Source organism: Rhinopithecus bieti, unplaced genomic scaffold, assembly GCF_001698545.2.
Source record: "Rhinopithecus bieti isolate Rb0 unplaced genomic scaffold, ASM169854v2 scaffold_66334, whole genome shotgun sequence".
In the NCBI taxonomy this organism is placed as follows: Eukaryota; Metazoa; Chordata; class Mammalia; order Primates; family Cercopithecidae; genus Rhinopithecus; species Rhinopithecus bieti.
In genome coordinates, this window is record NW_016825388.1 from 320346 (window position 1) to 347499 (window position 27154).

General features: G+C 36.9%; 1 protein-coding gene across 1 annotated transcript in view; it reads left to right on the forward strand.

Moving 5' to 3' along the window:
- The window catches only part of LOC108522647 (guanine nucleotide exchange factor VAV3-like), a 233856-nt gene that overhangs the window by 49658 nt on the left and 157044 nt on the right, over nt 1-27154 (forward strand). The gene's annotated exons all lie outside the window — the stretch shown is intronic.

Below are 27154 nucleotides of genomic sequence, written 5' to 3' on the forward strand. Positions count from 1 at the left end.
GGTTGATTCAATCTTTGGCTATTGTGATAGTGCCGCAATAAACAATAGTTTGGCATGTGTCTTTATAGCAGCATGATTTATAATCCTTTGGGTATATACCCAGTAGGTGGGATGGCTGTCATATGGTACTTCTAGTTCTAATCCTTGAGGAATCTCCATACTGTTTTCCATAATGGTTGAACTAGTATTACAATCCCACCAACCAGTGTAAAAGTGTTCCTATTTCTCCACATCCTCTCCAGCACCTGTTGTTCCTGACTTTTTAGATGATTGCCATCTAACTGGCTGAGATGGTATCTCATTGTGGTTTTGATTGCATTCTCTGATGCGAGTGATGATGAGCTATTTTTTCATGTGCTGTTGGCTGTATGCATGTCTTCTTTTGAAAATGTCTATTCATTATCCTTTGCCTACTTTTTGATGGGGCGTGTTTGTTGGTTTTTTTTTTTTTTTCTTGTTTTTTTCTTGTAAATTTGTTTGAGTTCTTTGTAGTTCTGAATATTAGCCCTTTGTCAGATGAGTAGATTGCAAAAATGTTCTCCCATTCTGTAGGTTGCCTGTTCAGCTCTGATGGTAGTTTCTTTTGCTGTGCAGAAGCTTCTTTATTAATTGAGATCCCATTTGTCAATTTTGCTTTTGCTGCCGTTGCTTTTGGTGTTTTAGACATGAGTCCTTGCCCATGCCTATGTCCTGAAATGGTATTACCTAGGTTTTCCTTCCTAGGGTTTTTATGGTATTAGGTCTAACGGTTTAAGTCTCTAATCCATCGTTGAATTAATCTTCGTTATAAGGAGTAAGGAAAGATCAGTTTCAGCTTTTCTTATGGCTAGCCAATTTCCCAGCACCATTTATTAAATAGGGAATCCTTTCCCCATTTTCTTGTTTCTCTCAGGTTTGTCAAAGATCAGATGGCCGTAGATGTGTGGTATTCTTTCTGAGGCTCTGTTCTGTTCCATTGGTTAATTATCTCGTTTTGGTACCAGTACCATGCTGTTTTGGTTACTGTAGCCTTTAGTATAGTTTGAAGTCAGGTAAGCATGACGCCTCCAGCTTTGTCCATTTGACTTAGGATTGTCTTGGCAATGCGGGCTCTTTTCTGGTTCCATGTGAATTTAAAGCAGTTTTTTTCCAATTCTGTGAAGAAACTCATTGGTAGCTGATGGGGATGGCATTGGACTCTATAAATAACCTTGGGCAGTATTGCCATTTTCACATATTGTTCTTCCTATCCATGAGCATGGTATGTTCTTCCCATTTGTTTGTGTCCCTCTTGATTTCACTGAGCAGTTGTTTGTAGTTCCCTTGAAGAGGTCCTTGTACATCCTTGTAAGTTTGGAATTCCTAGTATTTTATTCTCTTTGAAGCAATTGTGAATGGAAGTTCATTCATGATTAGGCTCTCTGCTTGTTGTTACTGGTGTATAAAAATGCTTTGATTTGCACCATTAATTTTGTATCCTGAGGGACTTTGGCTGAAGTTGCTTATGAGCTATAAGGAGTTTTGGGCTGAGACGATGGGGTTTTCTAAATATGCAATCATGTCATCTGCAAACAGGGACAATTTGACTTCTTCTTTTCCTAACTGAATACCCTTTATTTTCTTTCTGTTGCCTGATTGCCCTAGCCAGACTTCCACACTATGTGAATAGGAGTGGTGAGAGAGGGCATCCCTGTTCTTGTGCCAGTTTTCAAAGGGAATTTTTCCAGTTTTTGCCCATTCAGTATGATATTAGCTGGTGGGTTTGTCATAAATAGCTCTTATTATTTTGAGGTACGTTCCATCAATACCGAATTTTATTGAGCGTTTTTAGCATTGAAGGCTGTTGAATTTTGTCAAAAGCCTTTTCTGCATCTGTTGAGATAATCATGTGTCTTAATTTTCTTACTAGACCGCATACTTCATGAGGGCAGGAGCTCTTTCTGTTTTCTTCACAACTCAATTGCCAGGACATAGTAAGTCCACAGCACATATAACGAGTGCTCACTAAAGATGCATTGCAGTAAATTTGACATTCACTCACTGATCAAAGACTTACTGCATTCCTCTAGATGTCGGGGACTGAGCTAGGCTCTGGGTTTTCACTGGAGAATAAAACATAGCCCCTGTCCACAGGGTGCTCATCAATTAGCAAAATGTGCTAAGTCTTTGTTATTTAACTGACATTTATATACTGCTTAAAGTTTCTAGGTTTTTTTTAAGCCTCAAAATAACTCTGTGAAGAGGTATTGTTTCCCTCTCTAGATGAGTACCTTGAGGAACAGATCAAGTAACTTACTCAGGTTCACATAGGATTGGAACCTGCCTCTGTCTGATCTCCAAATCCTTCACCTGTGACCTATGCTACTTCCTCCAGTAAATCACATGGGGGTGATAGTCGTAACTTGCACCTGGCTTATCAGAAATTAAACCTGTTTCTCTTGGCTCATGTGTTTTTGGGTTTGCATTAAAAAATGGGGCAAGGAATTAAGATTTGGAAATGAGCCCACTACTGATTGAGGCTTTTGCATTTCATTGAACCTTTTCTAGTCAGTCTTATCCTCTTTTCTTTGAGACTCTTTTCCCATTACCACAATTTTTCATAGTGATATTTTTGTTTGACTTTGGAAACTCACTAGTCTATATTTTGGGCCTATTGTATTAAGTTTAAAAAATCTTTTCTTGGTATTTGGGTTCTCCATAGTCTGAACAATTTCTGCTCCTTTTAACCCCTCACTATTCAAGTGAGTCCCTAGTCAGGCCTGCAGATACATTCCTACCTTTATACCTGTCTTAGGCTCTCTCTCTCTGTAATGCCTTCCACAAACTTTTGGCCAATTAAAATAAAAAATGAGTTCTTCCCTTTAGGTTTCAAAGTACCACCTGCAGGGTTTAGTCCTGTGCTAGCCTCCAGGCCTTGCTGCTGCTTTATGTGTGCTGGTTTTGTTCCCTAGTGAGACTTTTAATTTCTGGAGCAAAAGGACCAAATCTTGTTTTTCTTTTCTGTCTCCCACAGTGTCTTAGTAGAGTGCTGGGCATAGGACCATGCCTACTAAGTAAGCACTAAAATGTTGGTTGAAGTAAATTTAATTACGGAGTTTGTACTTCCTAATTATAACTGCAAACCTCAGTGTTTTCCAGACGTTATGGCACACTGGAGAAAGGCAGCTGGAGGAGGCACAGTCTTCTGTAAGAACAGAGACACTTCCCATTTGTGTTGTGCATGACAGGTTATGGATTGCTTTCATGGGCATTAGCTCACTTAACCCTCAAGCTAATTTTATGGGAGAGAAATTGTTTAATCCTCATTGAGGAGTGATGGCATTAGGACTCAAATAATTCACTGGTAAATCACATGGCTGGAGCTAGGACTTGGTGCCAACTCTTGTGACTCTAGTGCCCTGCCACAGGAGAGACAGGAGCAACCAGGCTGCGAGCTCCAGAAGGCAGGGCCCAGTAATGCTTATTGCACATCACTGTTGCAAGATAAAATTGAGGTTCTTGTGTGAGCTGCCCTTTGAATTTTCTCATGTGCACATTTCTGTCTGGCTCTGCTGGCACAGTTGAGTTTGTCTCCTCTATTGCTAGGATTTCTCTACCCATTAACCATTTACATTCATCTGTCTGTCATTGGTCTGCCTATCATCTCTTTGTTTGCTTGTATATATACAGTAAGACATTTGCAGTTATATAAAAACCAACCATCTGAAGTCTTAAAAATAATTTGTGCACTTTGGGAGGCCAAAGCGGACAGATCACCTGAGGTCAGGAGTTTGAGACCAGCCTGGCCAACATGGCGAAACCCCATCTCTACTAAAAATACAAAAATTAGCTGGGCGTGGTGGTAGGTGCCTGAAATCCCAGCTACTTAGGAGGCTGAGGCAGGAGAATCGCTTGAACCTGGAAGGCGATGGTTGTTGTGAGCTAAGATCATGCCACTGCACTCCAACCTGGGCAACAGAGCAAGACTCCACCTCAAAATAGTAATAATAATTATAATTATTTGTGATGTTGTAAATTAAAATTTTTGGTAGTGCCTCCTTAATACTCCACTCTGCCAAGGTTGATGATTCCTGTGTATAGGTTGGTGCATAACTGTATTGACAGCATTGGGCTAGATAACTCAAACAGTATGATTTTGAGAAAGAGGTTATTTTGTGTACTTACATATTTCATGATTGTTTAAAAGCCTTGATCATCTCTGGAATTTGTCCTTGGAAATTTATGGATACTTTTAAGGTCAATGTATTTCCTTCCTTTTGCCTCATGAATTGAGTTCTTGCTATGGGAAAGGAACATATTTTTCCAGTTATCTGATTATAATTTAGAGCATTTAAAATTTTTATTGCTGTTGCTTGAGTGATTAGCAGTGTACTTTCAATTTTGTACTCTTGTTTGTGTATACACCCTGGGCACAATGGCATGCCAGAGGACCGTCAAACTGGATAGTTCACACTTAAATTGACTACATCTTCCATATGGGCATTTTATGTCTGTGGCCTTCTGAGATTTTCTCTGGGGAACATTAGCTTGTGGAATTCATCTTAAACATTTGCTTTTGGTTTGTATAATCTGATGCCAGAACCATTTAAAATATGATTAAAAATTTAAAACTTTAAATATAGATATGGATTGCTGTAGACAGTATGGACTCTACAAAGAAAAGACATTCTTATATTTGTACTCTTGATGGGATATAATCTATTTATAGTTTTCAAAAAACCTACATGAAAAATATTATAATAGCTTAGTTTAGAGGTAGTATAAACATGAGATTGCCATCTTCATATTAGCCCTGGAGAGAAATAAACAAGAAATATGCATGCTGACTTCCTTGATCCTAAGGATATGACCACTGTACCAAGTGGTTTTGATGCTGTGGAAAGTGTGGTTGTGGAAAAAGTGTCTGAGATTTTTTTTTCAGTTCAACCAGAGATGAGTAGTTGAGACTTCTTTTCCATAAAGAAATCTGCTAGACAGATGTGGTTCCTAAGGGTCAACTAAGTTTGCAATTGCCCAGTAGTGCACCTGCTATTCCAGAAGAGGTACAGATGCAGGTATCTAGTTCCTGATCTGGAGGAGCTAGTTAATGTTTTGGTAAGAAAAAACTTAAGAAAATTAGATCTAACTTACATGGTACCTAATATTTGTGAAGTGAGAAATCAGAGAAGGGAGAGAGTAGTGTAGGAGGAGAAGCCAGAATGATAGGTTGGGAAACTGGATCTCAGGCTTTTCTTTCTACCATTTGTCCCCACAGGCCAGAGTCCTGAGGTCCTGTTCACTCTCAACACATGCCTTTAATACTCTTACAATTTTATTTTCTAAGACCTTTTCAAAAATCAGAGGCTAGGCCTTTAAGTTGCTGTTATAGGGTTGTTAGGGAAAAAAATCAGTGATGCAAATATTAAATATTAACCACGCTCTGTCTTTGGTGGTATTTTCTTACGCATTTTTAAAACCTGAGATTATTGGAGGTTTCTTCCTCTAAACTACGAAACAACAAAGCAGTAGTTTTGTTTAGTAATTTTTAACTGATACATTCTCTTTTGAAAACATTAGTTTGCCTTTGAAGTTTTTTTTGTGTGTCAGAGATTTTGTCAAATGTCTGCTTTTGGAAAGTGATAGTCCTAGGTATGTTTTCTGTATGTTCTACAAATTTCACAAAGCTTTCATTCTTCATAGGAAACTAATGTTAAAAAAACAAAAACAAAAACAAACAAAAAAAAAACACTTGGTATTTACTTTCTTTTAAACTTCCAAGTCATGTAGTCTCTGCCTGGCTGCTCTGTGTCATTACTACATCATGGCACTTGACACCTTTATCTATATTCACTACATTTTTGTTTAAATTAGTGCTGTTTGCAGTAAGTCTATTGTGTTTGCTTCTAGATAATGTAATTGATGGACAGAGGAATCTAAAGGACCTGTCCAATTGTCTGTGCTAAATTTGTGGGTCAGAGTGTTTAAACACAGGCTGATATGAAGTTGCATTTTACATTCCCCTTGATATTATATCCCAGTTGAGAACCTGTTTCATTCTCACTTGGCCAATCTGCTAACAGTTAATTCTCCCCTGAGAGATAATAATGCTACTTTTCTTGCTCTAGCAGCAGTCTCTATGGTGGCCCACTATCCCATAGAACATTTTCTTTTAAAATAGAATAAAATACTGAGCATACCTTTAAATGACTTGATTTATGTTTATGTATTTATCTATCTTAATTATTTTGTAGATTTAAAAATGATTTAAACCATTTTCAGAATGGGTTAATACCCTGCTATATAACACATTCAAAATTTGTCTCCAGTAGTGTTTATGGGAGACACAGCATTTTTATTCTATTAGGCATCACTACATGGGTGATCTACTGTCATTTTGAATGTTTCTCCTGTGTTGAACACATTATTTCTTTGTCTGCAAGTTACTTGTATTAAGCTTATGTTTTATACATAGCTCGTAAGAAAAAGGAATACAGTACACAGATATATACATGTTAATGTGAGTAAGGTACAGGTAACTTTTATTTTCTAATTGATGCTTCTTTGTATTTTCCAACTTTTAAAAGCTTAGAAATACTCTTCTCATAATAGAAAAATAACTGTTTAAAGTTTCTAACCTTATGTGCTGTTGTTTTTTTGTAGAAGTTGGGAGGCAAATGGAGTCTGCTTTATTTTTAGGATAATAAGGAATTGAATAATCTTTTATTTGTTTGGTGGTGTTGAATAGAGAGAGATTCTGCCTAAGTAAATTTCATATGACTCAAACCTACCTTGCCTTTTTTTTTTTTTTTTAATGAGACCGAGGCTCTGTGGCCCAGGTTGGAGTGCAGTGGCGTGATCCCGGCCCACTGCAACTTCCGCCTACTAGGTTTAAGTGGTTGTCCTGTCTCAGCCTCCTGAGTAGCTGGGATTACAGGTGTGTGCCACCATGCCTGGCTAATTTTAGTATTTTTAGTAGAGACAGGGTTTTGCCGCATTGCCCAGACTGATCTCAAACTCCTGAGCTCGTGTGATCTGCCTGCCTCGGCCTCCCAAAGTTCTGGAATTACAGGCATGAGCCACCACGCCTGACCTTAAGCCTACCCTTTAAAAGCTGAGATTTTAAAGTTTTCAAACTTGGGATGAAAACCTTATGTTATAGTATTACATGTTTTAAAATCCATTGTGATGAAATACAGTATTACTGAATTGATGTTGGCCTTATCCTGGAGTCAGGGTCATTACTGTGACCTTCAATTATTGTTCTTTTGGCCTTTCTCTTGCTGTCACCTGTCACTGCAGCAATGCTAATTGGGGATTTTAATCATGTAGCTGAGTGAAAACAAAGAGCATATACTATTTTATGTAGACTGACTTACTAAATTCTGAAGAATCTTCTGAAAGCTTCCTTCTTGGAGTGAAAAGTATGTGGTTGTCTTCTTCAGGACACAGAAGAGGGGATTTTATCACTTATGTTCCTGTATTTGTTTTAATAACTAATGACCCATGGCGTATGTTTATTTTTGCTTTTATGTTCTTATCCGTGTATGGAAAAGCTTAGATTGGGTATTGGTAAGGCCTTGGAATTAGATAGTACTGGATACAAATTCCACTGATACCTCTTAGTAGCTGTGTGATCTTGGGCTTTCAGCTTAAACTCTTCAAGTTCATTTCCTCTTCTGTAAAATGAGGATAATCATGCTTTTATTGTAGAGTTGTTGTGAGGATTAAATGAAGATTTCATGCAATGTGCTAGCATAGTGTCAGCACATAGTAATTGCTCAATATTATCAATAATGATAACTATTTTCATTATTAATTTGGCTTCGACTGATGCCTGCCACTTCTTAATTTCATTGTTCAAATAACCTGTAAACGATCTGGAATGTGAAGCTGAGCAAGCTTGATAGTTGAAAGAAAAGATTATTATGAAATATTTAATGTATTTTTCACTGATTAGAAAGATTTCTCAGCTTCCCATAAAGAAGATAACACAATTAAAGAGTGTCTATACATGGCAGAGAGTCTGGATACCCGCATTACATTATGATATTTAAAGGAATCATTGCAAACTACCTGGAAGAATCCTGAGAGGTTAAAACTGAGTTTATAAATGTATAGACTTGGTAATTTGTTAAATGCAGCAAGAAAAATAAGATTACACCATAAGTTTTTAGGAAATTTCCCATGTTTTAAATAAAATTGTCAATTCTGTACTTTGCTGTAGGTGATGGGTATGGAATTTGTCATTAATCTGTACCAATTGGATTAAAATGAGTTCAGCAGGTTTTTAAACTTATTGTTGATAATGGAAATATAAAACTCGGGAAAAATTGTGACCAGTTTTTTTTCCATTGTCTACTCATCTTTCATTTAACTTTTATTGATTTAAAATCCTTTAGTGCAGTTAACTGCTATTATAAGGTCTGTTGAAGTAAATACTCATATAACAATTTTTTACCATGACAGTTGCTTTTGGAGTAGCCAGAAGAGCTATGAGGTACTCATATTTCCTTTTTAACCATTTGGAGGATAGTTTTCTATGTGTTAAATGTCCACTTAATCAGTATCATAGCTCTTTTTGCTAAGAGTCTTAGAAATGAACGAGATAGTATAACCACTGAATGCAAGATTTTAAAGGTGTTACTCAGCGAAGTTTCTAAAAGGCAACACATGAATTAATCTGAAAAAGCAGTTGTTTTTAGAGAGCAGATAAATATTTTCTTTCAGTCATTAATGGAACATCAATCTATCAAAGCTTTTCCCTCATGTCTTTAATGGGATGTAAAGTATATAATTTAATGGAATAATTAATGTGAATAGCAGTTGTTGTACTTACGTAGCAAGTATTTGTTAATTTGCTGAGGTAGAGAAGTTTCTCCCTATACTGAATACTTCCAGAATGTTTTATATTGTGTGTGTGTGTGTGTGTGTGTGTTTGAGTGGGGCGGGGTGTTGGGTGATGGTTATGTAAATTTTTTAAAAAACTGCTTTTTCTTACTCCTTTTCTATCAGCTATCACATCTTACTCCTGTTGTTACATTTTCTTCAGTAGCCCTTTCCTTTTAACATGGAAAACAGGTAATCAAGGTTTTAAAATTGTGCAAAGAAAGTATGCATAATTTAGTGTTTACCAAAGGCCTGAAGAGTGAACTAAAATCTCGAAACCTCCTCTCATATTACAAATGCAGTACACATTTTAAAAGCCAGAATATGTTAATAAGAATAAAAAGGTCACTTATCATCTCACATACTACAGATCATTTCTTTTTTGAGCTAACACAGGAAAAGATAAATTACTACAAGTATTTTAGCAGGAAGAGCATTGATATAGGGAAAGAAGATTGGTAATAACCAATCTTACTTTGAGGATATCAAGAAATGGTAGTAGGCCACCACCTGTGATATCAGCCACCTATAGCCCTACAGTGGGTGATTACCAGGAGCTTTACCCAGAAGCCATGTGTACATCACTCTAACATGTATCTCCACTTCTACCAACCACTGCTGGGGGAAGAATATGGTTGCTTCTCTCTAGTGTTCTTACTTTCACATGAGTGCCTTTCATCCACAGAGCCTAAGCCAAAATCCTGCCTACAAGGAATCTGGGAAATGTAGTTTCCAGGCTTCCAGGCACTGTGAAAGAGCTTGAAAGGATAGGGATGATGTTGACAATTCTGTCATCAACAGATAATATTCCCTGCAGCATCCTTCCAAATTCATTCCTCACCACACATATGCTACTTACATCTGAACACTTAATCAGGACCATAGCTAGATATATGCTGTTTGGTAATTTGCTTTCATCACTTGATTTAGTATAATGCATATCTTTCTAAACTCTGTTACTGTCTTGGTTTGTTTTCTGTTGCTGTAACAGAATACATAGACTGGGTAATTGTTAAAGAACAGAAATTTATTTCTTATAGCCTAGAGACTGGGAAGCCCAAGATCAAAGGGCTGCATCTGGTGAGGACCTTCTTGCTGCATCATCCCATGGTGGAAGGTGGAAGGTGGAAGGGCAAGAGAGTAAGGATGAGAGTGAGAGTGAGAGAGAGAGAGGGAGAGAGCGCACACAGGAGAGCAAGAGGGGTCAGATTTACTTTTATGACAACCACTCTCATGGTAATGAATCCACTCCTTCGATAACAGCTTTAATCCACCCATGGAGGCAAAGCATTCATGACCTAATCACCTCCTAAAGTTCCTACCTTTCAGTACTGTTGCATTGGGGATTAAGTTCTCAATACATGAACTTTGGGGGACACATTTAAATGATAGCAGTTATATATATATCTTAAAATTTTGTGTTAAAAGGAATGTATTAATCATTTTTTGGTAAGCTGCTTTTATCACTTATGATGTTGTCAACATCTTTTTGAATGGCTCTTTAGAATTCAGTTGTTGGATTTATTAAATAAGCACCCAGTGCTAGACAATTTAGATAGTTTCCAACTTCTTGCTATTATATCAGCAATTTGCTATGCATCTTTATGATTAAAACTTTGTGTATGCCCTTTTATTCTTCAGAGAAAATTCCAAGAAATATAATTTCCAACTCCTATGGCATAGTCCATGGCCTTTTCTGACCTGTATTTTGCTTCTTCCTGAGTTCTTTTTGCTTACTTCCATTTCTTGGGTAACTGGATACCAGAAAGTTGTTATGGAGATACAAAAATCCAGGATGGTTTTAACTCTTAGGCCCTTTTGTGTTGAGAGTCCTTAATCCTCAATCATGTAAGATACTAGGACCTCCACCCATGCTTCATATAAACACTAAATGTGCCTTAAACTAAGAAAGCCTAAGAACTTCTGCTAAAGATTAATTCTAACTTTCCAAGCCAAAGAACAGGAGGTTGGACCAAGGGTCTCTAGCGACTTGACCTCTTTGATTTTACACTTCTTCTTTCCTTCTTCCTTCTCTCCCTGCTTTTCTCCCTTTTTCATTCCATTCTGTTGTGATCATAAAAAATCACTAAGGTATTTAGTATTTAGAGATGATCTTTTATTTTATACAAGACTTCCCAGTTTTGAGGCTTACGTTGACATGTGTTCCTTGCTGGCCATTTCAGTCTGGGTGACAGAGTGAAACCCTGTCTCTTACAAAACAAAACAAAACAAGACAAAACAAAACAAAAAAGCTTTGGCTTAGGGTTGTGGCTTCTGGCTACAGTTACAAGCCTTCTGCATTTCTGTAAGTGGCTGTGATAAACAGGCGATGCTGGAAGATCTCCTCCTTGGGGACTCATCAGTGGATCCACCAGTAATAAGGATTTCATCATTGGCAGGAAGACCTTAGGTAATTGGAAAATGACGAGCAACTTTAAATTTCGGAGATTTTTCTTTTACAATGTAGGAATAGTTCCTTGGTAATCTCAACATTCTAGTGTGCCCTTTCCTTCTGACCTTATTTAATAGACTCTTCACTTGTGTTGAAAGCAATTCTACAAATACCAGCTTTTATTTAGTGTTTATGTGGGTGGTCCTTCTTGACTTTGAATTTATTTATTAGTTTTTTTGATTATTACATGTATCTTTAACATTTTCTAACCAGAATAGAATACTTTTTTCTTTTAGAAATGGTTTAGTTTTATTAGAAAGATAAAAGATTTTATGTCTTAGACAGCAATATTGAAGCCAGCAGCAAAACTTAATTATCTGAAATGAAATACAGATGATTAAATTATTTCCTAAAATCAATAAAATTGAATCAACTGAAAAATCATTGTGCTATATAAATATGCCTTTTAAAGTATTTCCCATGTCTTTGTGGAATATTGGCTCAGAGGTTTGCAATCTGGGTGGCAATGTAAAGTTTCACTCATAAAAAGTATTCTAGATTTTTTTTTTAAGATGTCAGAGGCCTTTAGCAGTGGCTTCCATAAACAGCTACCATGGGCCTACTATGTACAGGGCATGTTGACAGGCATTGGGGAAGCATTATGGCTCTAGAGAGATTTCCAATTCGGTCAGATATACAAGCAAGACACATAGCTAGAAAGAACAAATACATGTAAATATATGGTCTCATATACCAATCTTTAACCATGTGCAAACAGGAGTTTAGAGAATTTGATGATGGCCATTATTTGGAATGGGAAATCTTCCTTGAGGAAGTGGTGTATGAAGTGAAGGGCAACCTAAGGCAAGTATGGAGGAGCAGGAATTCTAGGTAAGGCTGACTTACCAGGTTGTGCAGTACACAAAGGTCCTGTGTGAAATATGGAAATGTTCTCATTCCTGCCAGATACCACAGACTTGTATACGTTTTGTAACAGTTTCAGATAGATGATCTGACTTCTCAAGCCACCTTGGCTCCTTGATATTCCTTGATTATCCCAGGAAGATTTCTTCCTTAAGGCTTTTCACTGGCTTGTTCTTCTATCTGGAATGCTCATCCCTCAGATATTTCCTATTTACTTCAAGCCTTTGCTTAAATGTCACCTTCATGATAAAACTTACCTAGTGTACCCTATTGAAAATAACTATGCCCCTCACCTGCATATAACCATGCTATAGCATTCATCAACAAATATTGAATATGATAATGACATGTAATTAATAAATTCATTATTGTGTGCCTCTCTCTACACCCTCTTACACCAAAAGATAAAGTCTCATCATGGTAGAGAAATTTTTCTTCTATGCATTTTTAGTTCACTGATCTATATTCCAAGTGCCTAGAATATCACGTTGCTATATAGTAGGTACTCAGATATTTGCTGAATGAATGTGTGCAATGAAGTTGAGTAACATTTATAGAACAGAAAGGGCAGGAGGCAAAACTGTCACACAGTAGTTGGGGGCAGGAATAAATGCAGGAGAAAATATTATCTTGAAGACTGTGGAAAAAGACAGTGACCACAATGCAGAAACATGGAGCAGTCAAATAAGAAAATAAATTTAAAAATTCAGTCATCAGATTTGGCAGTTGCGAGGTCATTGGTGATTTTTGTTTCAGTTGGATAATGTAGATGATGAGATGCATACTAGAAAAGAACCAAAGAAATGAAGACATCATTCTTACATAAGATTGTTCCTGTTTGGTACCCACCTGCTGGGCATCATTCAATCACATCATACATATACATTTATCTAGAGTGACAGCTTGTCATCTAGCAGTAACGTGGCATTCTTTAACAAAATCAGCATTTTAACTCAATTGAGGAAGGAAGGAAGGGTGCCTTTCCTGATTGATACAAAAGGGTCATTTGGCCAGTGTCTACTTAGGTGGCTTTGAGTGGAGGCAATTCCACAAGCTCTTTTGGGAACTGATGTTTGATGGAAGAGGAAGAGGAAATGATGGAGGATGTAAGGTGGAAAGTTATAGAACAGGTAATGGGTAGGATAGGTTAGCCAGTAAGAAGCCAAGGACAGAGAGACCAAGTATTAGAGTATCCAGCTGCAGATTGATGAGGGCATGGGAATGGCAGGCAAAGGAGTAGTATGAGACAGTTGGCAGAGGGTTGAGAGGAGCTGCTGATGGTTTGGGTGTGACCAAGAGAACAAGGGGTCAAGAATGACTTCAAGGCCATAAGGGTGGGAGGTGAGGCAGATTAATTTATTTACACAAATGGAGGTGTCAGTTCTCAGAAATATAAATTTAGTTTTAACCATGCTTAATTTAAGATGGCTAGGGAATGTTAAGATAGGAATTTCTGGTAGATGGAGTTTTTCAGCAAACGTAAAGGGGAGGACTCAGTTTTGTTCATTTTTAGTGAAAATCATGCAGTGCGGATAAAGATGCATACTCAGCTTTTGTAGTGAGTATCTTAGGTGAATGCCCTTATTACTCTCTTTGCCACCCTGTGAGAATGGTATTGTTATCATTTCTACCTGAGGTTAGAGAGATTTTATCATTTATCTGGCATCTTGCAGCTTATGAATGATAGAGTTGGAGGTCAAATGCAGGTCTCTCAGCTTCCAAAGCCCTCATTCTTAACCCATACTCCATTCTACTTTCTGCTTGCACCTTCAGAGGTCGCATTTGGGAATGACTAGGAAGTCTGGGATTGAGTAGCACATTCTGACAGATATGGTATTTTTTATAACCTTTGTTTTACATTCATTACTTCAAAGATTATTTGGTCTACTTGGGTCAAACATTTGTTCCAGCTGCAGAAGCTTCCTGCTGTCTGAATCCTTTTTGGAGGTGCTGGTTTTCTTCTGAAAGATTTAAGGTGCTTTTTTCTTACGAACCAACTGCTCAGATTTTTTTTAAAAAAATCAAATATACTGCTACCTCACTTTTTTCTCTATATCACATTCCCATGTCTTGACTTTGATGTTTTTCTTTCCTTTTTGTGTATCACCTGACTTTGTTGAGAAGTCTGGAGATACGTTTCAAACCCTTCCTAGTCACTTAAAATTATTTCTTTCACACTAGCAGGTTATCTCATTTCAATTCTGCCTTTATGGTTTAACCAAAACCTAGTTTAAGAATCCAGCAATATTAGCCATTGGGATTTATCCTTTGGTATAATAACATCAGTATCCATGGCTGGGAAATTATTAGATTCTCTATTTGTTATGGCAAATACAGGTATGGATATAGATAAACGAATTGCCTTATATCAAGAGACTTCACAAATAAGTTTGTAAGGTTTTTTTTTTTTTAATTCTTTAATTTTATTGGTATCCTACTGGCCTTCACTCTACCTCCCCTCTCTTCTTGATACATGGATATAAGATTTATATCCTCATGGCAGGTGTCATACTTTGTATAACTTCATAAATATTTTCTTAAAGGTTTAAACATGTAGGACCTCAGGTTATTCTAAAATGTGTAAAAAACGAAACAAAATCATAAGTCAGTGTAAAGAATAATGCATACTATGGAGAAAATTCACCTAAAATCCCCTACACAAGACTATCTAGAAGTACTTAGGTGCATGGCAATAGTGAAAGGGCAGAAAACAGGGGATGGTACCAAAAATAGATATGTTATTCTTCCTGAATGTGAAACATTATATAATTGCTTACAAAGCAATCATCATATGTAGACAAATGACACAGAATGGAAGATGAGTAAAGTCAATGTAAGATTAAAAAAAAAAATGAAACAATTACATCTCCATCTGTTGCATTGATAATGTAAAAAGATATTGATTTTACATTGATAATGTAAAAAGATATTGTACATTCAATCACAGATGGCCTTTTAATCACTTTAGAAACTTAGCACAGAAAACTAGGCAAAGTCTGTAGAGACCCTTGGTCCAGCCTCCTGTCCTTTGGCTTGGACAGTTAGAATTCATCTTCAGCAGAAGTTCTTAAGCTTTATTAGTTTAAGGCATGGTTAATATTTCTCTGAAAAAATTTTTTGCAGACCAAAACAATAACAGGCTTTTTTTTTTTTTTTTGAAATGAAGTTTTCTTCTTGTAGCCGAGGCAGTGGCACAATCTTGGCTAACTGCAACCTCTGCCTCCTAGGTTCAAGCGATTCTCCTGCCTCAGCCTCCTGAGTAGCTGGGATTACAGGTGCACACCAACACACCTGGGTAATTTTTGTATTTTTAGTAGAGATGGGGTTTCACTGCATTGGCCAGGCTGGTCTCCAACTCCTGACCTCAGGGGATCCACCCACCTCAGCCTCCCAAAGTGCTGGGATTATAGACGAGAACCACTGTGTCCAGCCCAGTTTTGTTTTTAAGTAGTTATCTCTAAGCAATTTAATAAATATTTATGTCCCAACAACATAGTAGTTGGCTGAAAGAAAATAATACAAATACATTGAAAGGAAAACTATTTTTATTTTTATTTTATTCTTAAATATCCACAATTATTACTAATGGGATGTGTTTGCCTGTTGGGCACTACATAACTTCTCAAATCTTGGAATAAGATTACACACCACTACACCTTCATTTTTTGTTTTACATTGATTGTTGTACCATGTTGTTAATCATAGCATCTGCTGAATATCCAGCTTCACAAAGATACACTATTGAAAGGAACTTAGTGGGATGTAATGTTAAAACTACACAGTAAATTGAGCTAGTAATTCATACAATATCAGATGCTGAATATTCCTGTGACTTTTTGGTGAAAATTTAAAATATCCTGCAGTGTCTCTGAGTTTGCTGTGGTGTTCCAGGATACCTTGGTGCATAATTTAGGAACCACAAACCAATACTCTTAAACTAGTAGGTTATTGAACACAGACTAGAAATTGTTTGCTTCCTAGTGCTTTTTAATAACATAGGTAAATTGTCAGCCACAATACCTGGGACATAGCAGCTCCCCAGCTGGTGTAAATTACTTTTCCCTTGCCATACTGTCAGCTTTTATAGCCATATCTTTCCATGGTGGTCTGATTTATATTTACAGTCCAGTAATGTTTAGTAAGTACAGCTTTGCATATCTTATTGCCAATTGTTTGATTTTATGTGGAAGTGGGTGACACAGTTATTACTGAGTCTCTTTATAAAAACCTTATTTACATAAAACATACAAGGTAAGGAAATGCATTCATTCACAACCGAAGACTGAGTGAGTAAAGAATAACGTGTGGACACTATTTTCTTGTATAATTAAAAATTATACACCACTGCCACCACGACCACAAATAGTTTTGTATAAGATATGTCTGGTAAGTTCACAAAGACCACAGAGTCCCTATTGTGATGCTATAACCTCGGTTAACTGAGCACATCTTCTCCATGTCCTGGTGAGGACAGCTATTTCAGAAGATCATTTATAGGACCATTTACAAAAATACAGTATCAATCACACTGCTTATTTTAGCATGTTTAGAGGCAGTGATCCCTCTGTAACTGGACTGCACTTATCAACATGCTCTCATGGTTTACAATGATCTTGACAGCAGATTTACTGGATTGAATATGGGTCTGATATGATATGGCCTCCTCAAAGTCTAGACTTTATAAGGTGTAACATTTCACTTTGCATGTGGAAGAGAAACTTCTCATGTTCTCCCTGTTAAGAGTTGAAGGCCTATAAACAATTTGCAAGTACTGTGTTGATGATTTAGTTATTAGCATATTTTCCAAAAGCATGTAGAGAAAATATCAAATTTGCATGCAGTGATGAGAGGTGCATAAAGGTAACTTCCTCCTGACATGTGGCTGCAAAGTATACCACGGATATACTTTGTGACTACACTGTACCGTGTTTTCACTTCTCATATCCTGTTAATTTTCAGTGGATTTCCTAAGTGTTGAAGCTTGTAGTCTCTATAGCAAATGTATTTCTATCCGTGTATAACTGTTTCAAATTATTGAAAATATCCAACCTTGAGCCTTGAGCTATACTTTGTAATGTTTTTAGTGCAGGATTGAGTTCCTTGGAAAGTGAGGAAGAAGAGATAATTTTAGTGAGTTACAAATTCCTGCTGATATATGTTAAATAGGCTGAAAGTGTGTGAATATAAAAACAGGAATTTTGTGGAGAAAGAATCGTTGAAAGACCTAAGGAGATTCTTGAAGAGGTCAGGTTTCAGGAAACTCAAGAGCCGCCCAGCTAAGATACAAGTCAAAGTAAGCCTTATGTTTATTGCTTGTCTGTTCTGGGAAAAGCAGAGGCAGCCAAGTAAGACTTCTGATCTGCTTTCAAAACCTAATTCACCAGTTATTATTAGTTTGGCTTTAGGCAAGTTACTTCATTCTCTAACCACACGTACCTCACCTAGAACAATACCCAGGTGGGAATGGGAACAATACCTATTTCATAAAATAATCCTGAAGACTAGATGAAGTAACACTGCAAAGGACTTAATTCAGCCTTGGTACCTCATGCTGCCTTAGAAAATTCCAATGAATGCATTCTCTTTCCTGTCCTATGGAGCTCACATGTGACTGGCTCCTTGTTTATTAAACCTTCCCTCAATGTGTAGTTAACTGTGCCATCATCTGTGGCTTTGTAGCCATTTGCAATGTAGCCCATTATAGCACTTATCAAATTGTATTATTTATTCCTGCTTCTCTTTCCTAGTGGGCTATAAGGTCGTTGAACATGAGGGACAACATCTTATTCAGCACCTTGCATAGAACCTAATAAGTGCTCAAAAATGACATGCAGTGAATGAGATGATTGGATGGCTGCTTACCGCTGTTGGCTCAGTCCAGACTTTTTGTTATTAATATATCTCTATGACTGTGCCCTTGACACTCTCTTCTATGTTTCTAGATGTTTAGTAAAAGAAATAAGTACTTTCATAATTTATTTTTAGGAAATAATAACTGCATTGCGAAAAAAGTCATCTAGAAAACTTTTCTGGCCCCACCCTTCTAGGTAGGACAACCATTTTTATTCTTTGTGCCCTCTCAGAACCAACCACATACATACTTTCATCATCTTCATCATATACTTGAACCATTTATTGAACTCATTTGTTTGTTTTTCTGATTTATAGTAAGCTTCTTGAGTGAAGGCATTGCATCTAGTTCATCTCTACATCCTTAGTACTCAGAGGGTGTTCGTTGACAAACGGACTGGATGTATCCTTTCTTAGACTGAAACGTTATTATTTTTTAGAATGAAGAATCTTCTCATTACTTAAAATACTTTGTTTTTAAATGGAACTACATTGCTCAGAATAGTATAAAAGGTGTTTTGTTTTTTATATTCATGTATAGTATATAATCTGTTGCATGAATATTTTACTTACGTATTTTATGGGAGATGTGTTTTCAGTAGATATGTTTTTATAGGAGATACATTTTTAAATACTTACAAAACTCCCAGTACTGTGAAGTGTCTGTGTCATTAAGTGTAATAAAACATAGTAACAGTAATCTGCTGAATGCTTCCTATTACCCTGCAGGGACCCTAGAGATTGAAAGCTTTATTGTGGAAAAGTCATCTTTATGGTAATAATGTAAATGGACGTATTAAATAACAGAGCTCTTATAAAGAGATCCTTGTCTAAAGACTTGGCATGTAGGGCAGAAAACCATGCTTCACTGAGAAGGCCACTGGCCATGGTGGAAACTCACTGTTTCTTCATGTGAGTTTTTTTTTCTGTTATTTTTTCATCTGATTTTTTCTCACATTTATTTTCAAAGTAAAACATTTATTTTCATATTTGTAGAATTCTTCTATTTATAAAATTACTTTCTACTTATGAAGAGAGTAGAAATAAGAGGAAATCTCACTACCCAGAAATAACCATTGTTGAATTTGTTGTGTGTAATTCCCTAAATGTATACATGCAATATATATATGTATTCACGTGATGACACTTGTTTCCCCATATTTTCCAAAATGAGGTCATAGAATAGGTGCTGAGTTTTGATCTACTTTCTTGTTTTTTTTTTTTTTTTTTTCAATTTAATAATGACATTCTTTAACCAAAGGAGTAATAAAACCTATTTTTTATCTAAAATCTCTGGAGAACAAAACATTTTACCTAATAGTTTTCAAGTTAGGTAAGGGTTTTCATAGTCATATTTTAAACTTTTTAGGTTTTAATAAAAAATCTTTTAAGATGTGGCACACTCTAGTGGTTATGAGACTGGGTTTTACTGAATAGTGTAGGGAAAAGAGTGAGAGGGGATTTTAGAAAGTAAGGACAGCAATAAAATTTCATAAAATATGTCTTAATGTGCACTATACCTTTCATTTCATAAAGGAGAGGACAGATTCTAGCACCATACATGAAGGAAGAGTGTAATCTCAGAATGCCAGGCTGCCATTCAGGAAGTACCAGCATGCTGTCTCAGATAAGCGGTTCTGAGGAACTGCAGTCCATGGTTTATGCACTTACTGAGTTACTGTGGTGTCATGGGCAGGATGAATGCACATGAGGTGGTACAGGAGGCCAAATAGTGTAACTACAAGTCCCAGAGGAGGATAAAGCCTTCTTGACTTAACTGCGACCGTGGGATCCCTGGTGCTGTGTGGGTAGCTCCTTTGCTGCCTCACTTCCTCCCTTTCCTTTCCTTGTGGCATTCTCAGCTTTCCATATGCCCTTGGCGGGTCCTGGTTGCTCCTGTTCCCTCTCCTGTTGCTTCTGATACTCACCGCTTCTTGTCTTCTCTCTTTCTCCCTCTGCTTTTTCAATTCTCTTGGTTTTCTCTGTAGAGAAAAGCTAATCTTTTAAGACACAGTCATCTTTTGGTACGAAGTATGTAAATGCCTTTGACTACTACATACATATACCTACATATGAAAGTAGTAGTAGGCTTATGTATGTAGTAGTCAAAGGCATTTATTAATTTAGTTGTTCATTCAATATATATTTACTGCTGTATCTCTAGGCAACAGAGATGCAAGGCCAAGCCAAACCTCCTCCCTTGGGAATTCTCAGGACAGTGGCAGTTCCTTTGGGTCTTTAGCACTTATGGCAGGTGTCAGTGCTGTTCTGGTTCCTTGTGTTGCCATCTGGGTACTGTTTAAACCTTATTGTGGACTGTGGATTTTTTTGGATGAGAGTCTGTTTTTCTCACCCTTCTGTTGAGTGCTGAGCAGTGTCTTGTACAGAATAGATTTCTTTTCCTGTCTATTTCTGGAGAGGGGCTTTTTTTGAAGATCTGATCAATGATTGGAGTCAAACTCTTTAGTCCCATATGTGGTCCTTTGTAAACTAACTGGCAAATGTTTCAGAGTTCCCCTCTAATACATAATGAAAACATAAAGTCTGAAAAGTGTTATAAATGGAACAGAACATGACATTCCTGTAGACATTGTTTTTTTTTTTAATAGAGATTATATCCCTGATTAATAACAAAATGCCAGTCTTTTAAAAGATGAAATTACAATTACCATATAGAATCACACACCTCCAACTTCTGCTGATCTTGATCTTAGTACATTAGGCTTGGGTTGTGATTAGATTTCTTGTGGCAGGAGGTTTTGTGTTTGAAGAACTAAAGGACTTTCTAGTAAACATCTAGTAAAGATGCAGGAGAGCAAATTTGTGAGTAAATACCTTAAAGTCTTTATATATAAAGTTTTATTGTTGTTGTTAAATTCACTAACATAGAACAATAACAGTACAATAAATACAGAGAATTTTAGATATCAAGTTGGTAATAATGGCTGCTGTGCGATTAATTTGGTGAAAGAGGGCAGTGATGATCCTGATTGGAAGACTGATAGTTCTTGGGTGGGGTGGGGATGGGGAGAGGCGCTCCACTTGCTTTTCTTCTTCTTAAGGACAGTTCTTAAGGACTTGCTTGAAGTAAGTCTGTCTCTAAGTGGAGAGCTTTATCAATTGATTTCTTTTTAACATTTGATATATGTCCAGTATGTTCTGCCAAACGCAGGTTGTCAACCAGTAATTTACAGAAATGGCTCCATGGTTCTGCAGTGCTCTGGCTCCCTTAATTGAACATTATATATCTGTGCTCTCCTGATGGAATTAGAGTCCTGCAGGAGCTTGTGGCCATGGAAGAAAGTGTGTAGCAGCACCTATGGCAGGGAGAGTTACTTCCTGCAAGAAGTCCAGGCTGAAAATGGATCCCCGCTGGGCCACGTTTCTGATGCCACTTCATTGAACACTTTCTGTGTAGCAGCAGTTTCCTGGTGTTACTGCTGAATTGTTTCAGAGGTAATTTCCTGTGAGTTCCATATGCATAGTAACAATAAAGAATTTCTGTATTGCTATATGATTCATGTTTATTAAGTATAAAATTTCACAGTTGTGTAAAATATGCAAAATTTATAAATAATTGATTTTTGAGCAAGGACACAATATTGGGGTGGGATTACTATTTAATAAAAATGCTACTCTATTATTTATTGTAAATCTTTTACGAGTATACCGAAATCAGTGACATGGCCAATAATATCAGTTTTTCTTTCCTGTGTCATTAGGTAGTCTAAAGGTATAGTGAGGTGTTTAGTAACTTCATAGTTTAGTAACTGTGAAACCAGGCTGCCTCAGTTTGAATCCCACCTCCTCTAACTATTGGCTGTACGACATTGGGCAAGTATTTAACATCTCTCTGCCCCTGTTTCCTCATCTGTAAAACGGGGATAGCTGTGAGAACTGGATAAGATTGCTTAGAATAGTGTCTGACAGAGTAACTAACACCTTTATAAGTGTTAGTTCTACTAATTATTATTTTTCAGATTCCTGCATTATTTTTTATAACAGCAGATGACAGGCATTGTGAAAAAGTACCTTTATAAGTACAATGTAAGTGGAATACAAATGTTAGCCATGGTTTTCTACACCTTTGAGGAAATAAAATTGACTTTTGTTCCCCACTCACGTCCCGTGGGTGAGAGTCCAGTTCCTTTTCCAACAAATTTCTGAAGCCTTGGGGCTTACGTTGTCATGGTCATTGTAGCCCTGTGTTCCTGCTCCTGCTTCCCATAGCTCTTTTTTTTTTCCTCTTGGTCCCAAACTGACTTGGACAAGAAACTCAGTCCCTTCCTCTTGATTTCTCCTCACTCCCCCAGCTTCTCTCATTAAGCATTTGGGTGGACAGCAGAATTCTTGGGAGGCTTTGGCATTGGAGGTGAGAGGGGCTGAGATCCGTTGTAAATAATTTACAGCACCTTTTGTGTTAAAGCACACATGACTACCTCATAGAATAGTAAGCAGAATTTACATATGATAAAGAAATTCTAGCTGTGTGATAGACCAGGCCACTTCAGGCAATCAGGACACCAGGAATGCGCATTTATTCTGCTCTGTTATTAGGGGTACTTCTATGTGGGAAATGTTTGGGGAACTACATTTGATAATTGTATCAAATAGTGAGCAAATAGTTTGAAATTTGTCTTTCAGTCACTGTTCTACAGTTTGCAGGTAACACCCTGTAATATTTGTATCTGCCATTTTTAAAAGTTAAGAATGATTAGGAAAACATTTATTGTTTTTAATTATAGAGAGAGTAATATAACCATATTGTCTCTCTGTCTCTTTCTTTTTGGGAGCTGTCTGCCAAGATTTAGGAATCATTTTGTTTTTCTAAACATTTAATTTCATCATAATGACATTTCTTGTCTAATAAGATTTGTATCACTTCCCTTATTATGAGAGTTCAGCTTGTTTTAATTGTGATGTCTGAGAACGTATACTGAAACTTGCTGTGGTCAGGAAGATATCTGTCCTAAGAGGAAGACATTTTACTTAATAAATTGATGCCAGTTTACATTTCTGCCTTTTTTCCTTCTACTTTTTCTTCTTTGAGTAGTGAAAATTGTATTTTTATCTAACTTTAAAATTTGCTCTCTGCATTGAGATCTACTGAATGAAATCTTTTTCTCAAAGTGATCTGCATGAAAATTTAAATTAATAAACATATACCATTATTTGGAATATGAGCTTTAATGAAAATTCTTGCCTGGGTAAGGAGTGTCCATTTACAGTCAGTTATAGGAAATAATGTAACTATTTACAAGGATGCTTTTGAGGGTTGGCATTGGTAGTCATTGATTGTTGCAGCCCCAATCAGTATTCCATGTGTGCTTTGACTGGTTTGGTGCTATTTACCTTCACTTGCCAGGAGTCTTTCTTTACAGAACTGATGTGTTGATGGCAAATCATGGTGCACTGTTCTTACACGGATGTAGCCCTGACATTTATTTCATGAAAGAGTTTTCCTATTTTGGGATCTTATGGGGATATTCATGAACATAATAGCCTACTTAGGAAAAAAGTTAGATATGATGAAGAAGAACAATGCCATATTTAATGCTTTATCTTTAAAAAATAAGTTTCTTATAACCTTGCTCAGAAGAACACTGATATGGTTTGGCTGTGTCCCCACCCAAATCTCATCTTAAATTCCCACATGTTGTGGGAGTGACCTGGTGGGAGGTAATTGAATCATGAGGGCAGGTATTTCCTGTGCTGTTCTCATGAGAGTGAGTAAGTCTCATGAAATCTGATGGTTTTATAAAGGGGAGTTTCCCTCCACAAGCTTTTTTCGCCTGCTGCCATCCATGTAAGACGTGACTTGCTCTTCCTTGCCTTCCACCATGATTGTGAGGCCTCCCCAGCCACTTGAAACTGTAAGTCCATTAAACTCTTCTTGCTGCATAAATTACCCAGTCTCAGGTATTTATCAGCAGTGTGAAAATGGACTAATACAAACACACAGGCTTGTAAAAGTAGATAACTTTTAAGTAAACACTTTAACCCTGTGATTTTTATTATAAAGTTGGAGATGGGTTCTTTGGGGAAAAGTATTTTCCTAGATGTGTGAAAATCAAACTTTAAAAAGGAGCAAATGTTTAAAATTGAGTGTAGCAAAGTATTTATAGAAAATCATTTTAAATGTTATATAACCTTACTCAAAATAAGTCACTAAATAAAGTTATACTGCTAAAATGAAAATGTTCGTGACAGAATAACTGGCTACAGGAACATCTCACTGAGTATTATTATTTTTGTAAGTTGACACTGGAGCTTTAGCAACTTGACCAAGTTTTTTACTCTGTGTATATTTTTAATTCTTGCATTCTCTGATTTTAGTTGACCTATTTTAACTGTTTCCAGAATCATCTAGAAGATGTTTTTTATTAGTCATGAGCTGGAGGCCAGTTAGTGCTCAGCCTGATGTTCAACCCCATACAAATGGGCACATGGGAAAGGAGTGGCAGTTATTGTTGAAATATTATTGCTGAATTCAAAATGGATATAGGAATAGGGGGAAATCTAGCCAAGAAAAAGGTTATCTTTGTCTTCTTTAGACTTGAGGGCATGGAGACTATGGCATGAGCAAACTTAATACCTGATTTTCAGAAATTTAGGGAAAAATATTCACTCACAAAATAATTTTAGAATGCCTGTAATTTTTAATGAATACATGATGATGTAGCAAATTTATTGTAATCTTTATATATAGATATAGAGGAGTCTACATCATTTTTTTTGTAACAAATTTTTTGGTTTTTGCCTAAATTCAGATATCTAAGATGAAATGTTGGTTAAAGAAACTAAAAATAAAAAAAATAAAAAAAGGGGAAGGAGAATCAGAAAAAATCAGAAAAGGAAATTAAGAGGGGAGTGAGGAGATGGCAATGATAGTTGCATTTGTACAGCTCCTTCAGGTTAAATGCTGCTCTTTGGACTGTGAACTCCTTGGGAAAAGACCTATCTTCCCTTTGTATCTTTAGCATCTAGTCTTGTACTCAGCCTATGCTTAAAGTGGCACCTAGTACATAATGGGCACTTAGTCAGTGCTTAATGAATGAAATCAATTAATGAAACTTATATTTCTCATAGGTTATCTCACCTAATACAAGTCCTTTAAGGAAAATGTAATTTTCCCCATATTATAAAAGGACAAACCAAGACTCTCATGGGTTAAACGATTGCCAAATAATGACAATTCTGCTAACAATGGCATGCCATTATGACATATTAGTCACATAAAATAAGAGATATATTTTTATTTCATGATTTATCATTTTATTATCATTAGCAATAAGTAATATTTAGTGAAAACTTATTGCTTCTTAAAATTATGCTTGACATTCGTAATTTCACTAGACTAAATACTATCCTATAAGGAAGATAGAATCATCTACATTTCATAGTCTGGAGCTTAAAAGGATAGGTTACCTTTCAAGTTTACCTAGCTAGTGGATGGGTGACTTGAAAGCAGCCTGGTCTGACCCCTGAGCTCTTTTTTTTTTGAGACAGAGTCTTGCTCTGTCCCCCAGGCTGGAGTGCAATGGTGCGGTCTTGGCACACTGCAACCTCTGCCTCCCAGGTTCAAGCAATTCTCCTGCCTTAGCCTCCCGAGTAGCTGGGATTACAGGCGCACATCACCACATCTGGCTAATTTTTGTATTTTTAGTAGAGATGGGGTTTTACCACGTTGGCCAGGCTGGTCTTGAACTCCTGACTTCAGGTGATCCACCTGCTTTGGCCTCCCAAAGTGCTGGATTTACAGGCATGAGCTACCGTGCCCGCCCCCAGTGAGCCCTTTCTTAATGACTACACTAAGTTACCTCCTTCTAGTCACACAGTTCTTGATGGCAGAGCCAGGATTTGCATCCAGATCTTTTGTTCCTAGTTTTCTTCACCTGTATATATTGTGTGTGTGTGTGTATCTCATTTACCTTGTAGTAGACCATGATCAGGACATACAATAATGACCAAAAGCCTCAATTCTGTTAATATAGAATTTGGTAGATTTTGTGAAAGATATTGAATAAAATGATACAACATCTGAGAGGAGAGAATGACTATCACTACCTGGAGTTGCCATGCAAGGCTTAACACAGAAATGTAACGGCATGAAGAATGAGGGATACTTCAGGTAGAGAAAAAAGAAATGAAGAATGACTATGCAATTTATTGTCCAAATGAGATTTTTTTTTTTTTTTTTTAAAAGAAAGGGACACTAGCAATAATTGTGGCAGGACAACAGAGCTTGAACCAGGACCATCAGTGGAAACCAGGACAGTGGTAACAACTGCTAACACAAGCATGGAGGGTATCTAGGCTAGAAATGGACTGCCCTTCCAAGGCAGAGGAGCTTCAGAACGGCACACCAGCCAAGAAAACAGCTCCCTATGAAGCAGGAAGCAAGAATCGCCATTCATGCCTCGCCCCAGGAGGAGGGGAGCTGGGGTTGTTCCTCATTAGTGGGGTTGTTCCTCATTAGGGTACAACATTCAAAATGAGGGAAAAGTCTGTGGTGACACATAAGTCTGTTGCTTTTATTTCTTTTATTTTTATTTTTTGAGACGGAGTATTTTTCCTTAACTCGATAATACTGCTATATGATACGCTAACAGCAGACTAATGCTAATGCTACATCAATTCACTAAATGAATTCTGTTATGCTGTAATTTGAACTCTCCTCACCACAACTTATTTAAAAGTACTGTTAAAAAAAAGAAAATACAGTAAAAAAATATTACATTTTAATTCCTCATGAGTAAATTGATAAGTAACTGGAAAATCATCACTGGGAGAACATAGAATAGTCAAGCATAACAAACTTACAGAAAGATAATGATCTACAAATGTAGGAGGTACATTTACCTGCCTACCCACCTCTTCAAACCTCAGTCTCTTCCTCCTCATTTAACCTGTCCTTGTCTTGTAATAATACTTACCTGTATCAGGTAAGTACTGTTACAATTCCCATTTACGGACAAAGCCACTGGGGCACAGACAGGTAAAACAATTGGCCCTATGTCACATAGCCAGTAAGTGATGGGGCAAGGTTCTAACCCAGACTGTTGGCTCCCAAACCATGCCTTTAACAACCATGTCTCCTATATGGCAGACTGTCCCAAACTAGGGAGCTGAGAGCTACAGGTT